This window comes from Hypanus sabinus, chromosome 16, assembly GCF_030144855.1.
Source record: "Hypanus sabinus isolate sHypSab1 chromosome 16, sHypSab1.hap1, whole genome shotgun sequence".
NCBI lineage: Eukaryota > Metazoa > Chordata > Chondrichthyes > Myliobatiformes > Dasyatidae > Hypanus > Hypanus sabinus.
Window position 1 is genome coordinate 84,603,017 of NC_082721.1, and position 3,040 is coordinate 84,606,056.

Sequence of the window (3,040 nt, forward strand, 5' to 3'; positions counted from 1 at the left end):
CGTCGTAGCGGGGAACGCGGTCACGTGCGTCTGTCTGTGCCAGGTCTGACTCTATGTCTGTGTGCGTCTATATGTGCCTGAGTCAGTTTTCTGTGTTTATTTCTGTCTATATGTCCCATGAGGGAGAATCCTATCTGCAGGCTGAGAATAAACGGGGAAGACATAAAACAAGTACAGAACCTTTGCTACTTAGGAAGCTGGGTGACATCAGATGGCAGGTGCGACATGGACGTCAAAAGAAGAATAGGGATGGCAAAAGATACCTTTACGGGAATGAAGAGTATAGAGTACTGACTAACACTAAACTAGGCATGACAACCCAGCTCAGAGTACTGAAATGTTACGTTTATCCAGTTATTTTAAATGGCTCAGAATATTGGACAATATCTAGTAACACGAGGAAACGAATTGAAGCAGCAGAGATGTGGTTTTTGAGGAGGATGCAAAGAATCTCATGGACGAAACGAATATTTAACGAGGATGTCATGAACAGAGCAAAGCACAAAAAGAGAAATAATGTATGAGATCATAAAAAGGCAACGTAACTTCATTGGACATGTGATTAGGAAAGAGGAGTTAGAATGCACGGTAATTCTGGGAAAGATTGAAGGGAAGAAAGCAAGAGGAAGGCAAAGACAAATGATGATGGAGACAGCAGCCAGAGAACTGGAAATGAATACCAATGAATTGATCCACTTGACCTGAAACAGGAGTGTGTGGGCCATGGCAGTCAAAACTCAAACTGGGCATGGCACCTGATGATGATGTCTGTATCAGATCTGTGTGCATGTGTCGTTGTCAGGTTTCTGAGTCTCTGTATTGTGTCAGGTGTGTATGTCTGTAGTAGACTTTAAAGCGAAAGAGAGAGATGGTCTGAGACGTATGCGATCGGAAAGCGGACGAGAATTGGATCAATTGGGTCAGTTTTACAGCGCGGACCCGAGAATTAGGAATGCGGGCGAAAACATGGAAGGGGAGTTGCGAAGGGACGTGAAGGGTAGAGTGCCGCAGGGCACAGCGGCAGCAGGAGGGAAGCGGGGTGGGAGAGAGCGTCCACTGTGGCGCGCGTCTTCTTGCGGGACCATTGGGACAGCAATACGTGGCGAGAGGTGAGGCTGGTGCGAGGTTGAGCCAATTCAATGTGGCTGTTGGGGGAGGCTTGCCGACCGTTCAACTGATTTCTCGAGGTATTACTACAGACGCGGAAGTACTGTTGTCGTGTAATTCCTTGTGAAATGCAAGGAACGTAGGAGTCAGTAATTGTTACAGCAATTGCCGCGAATCTGTCAGCGCACTGGGCGAACTGTCTGTTTGAGATTTCTTTTGGAGCTCACCATTCGAGAGTTGTCTTTTCTGAGAAATTTTCTGAATTTTCTGAGAAAATGTCTTTTCTGAAGGATTGCACAACAGCTATGCACTTATTCCTAGTCACACCTAACGCTGAACTACGACCCCACGGTTGAACATGAGTCTATTGTCTCCCAAAGTTCAAAGTAAATGTATTATTAATGTTTCTGTATGTCACAACCCTTTGCGGGCAGCAGTAACTACGGGAAACACAATTGAACACGGTGAAAGACTGCATCCAGCAGGACGACGACAACAACCAATGCGCAAGTATTAGGGGCATTGATGCAACCAGTCCATATACATTCCAACGCACAGCTATAGAAGTTTGTCCAAGTTTTAAATGACATTCCAAATCTTCACAAACTTCTAAGTAAAATGTTCTACCTGTTGCATATTTACTATTGCTGTACTATTTGATTAATATTGTGAATATATTGTTTAACTAGCTATACTTTGTTAGCTACATAATTCATGGTAAATTATATGTAAAAGTAAGTGGGTGGCATTGCCATGATGCCATCATGTCATATGTGCACACCTCCCAAAACTGAAACAAGGTAGACAGACACCTCCTGTCTTCTTTCAATTAATTTCTGGACTTACAAAGTATAACAGATGATGAGTAAGTTTTAAGATAAACCCCAGACTACCTCCTACCTGTTAAAGCGCAGCATGTGTTTTTTTTTGATGCAAGTGGGAGAGAAACACCTGAGCTTTTGAAAAAAAAGCACAGCACATTTTTTCCCTTCAGAATTGCAGTGAAGCATTAGATTTTAATAAGGCAGAAAACAGATGAAATTCCTGAGTTGATAATCAGTGAGTACTGGGGTGATAAGAAATAAAAACAACAGAAATGGCTGTCTCCTTCAGAAAGATGTGTTTGATTGCACAAGAGATAACTGGATATTGTACACTGGACAAATAGAGCAATATTTTGAAGCAAATGGCATAGACAATGGGAATCAAGTGCCAGTTTTTCCTGAGTGTAATTGAAGGAAGAGCACACAATTTGCTTGGAAGTTTGACTTGTGCAATGAACCAGAATTGCTCCACACAGCTCCAATCTGCTAATTAAATTTGCTGACGACACTGCACTGATTGGCCTAATCTCAAATAATAATGAGGCAGCCTACAGAGAAGAAGTCATCACTCTGACACAGTGGTGTCAAGAAAACAACCTCTCCCTCAATGTCACAAAAACAAAGGAGCTGGTTGTGGATTACAGGTTGAATGGAGACAGGCTATAACCCCTAAAGACGTCAATGTATCTGGGGATGAGAGGGTGAACAGTTTAAGTTCCTTGGCATAAACCACCAAGGATCTCACGTGGTCTGTACATACCGACTGAGTGGTGAAAAAGCACAACAGCGCCTCTTTCACCTCAGATGGTTGAAGAAGTTTGGTATGGGCCCCAAATTCTAAAAAGTTCTACAGGGGCACAATTGAGAGCATCCTGACTGGCTGCATCACTGCCTGGTATGGGAACTGTACTTCCCTCAATCGCAGGACTCTGCAGAGAGTGGTGTGGACAGCCCAGTGCATCTGTAGATGTGAACTTCCTACGATTCAGGACATTTACAGAGACAGGTGTGTAAAAAGGGCCCGAAGGATCATTAAAGACCTGAGTCACCCCAACCACAAACTGTTCCAGCTGCTACCATCTGGGAAATGGTACTGCAGCATAAAAGCC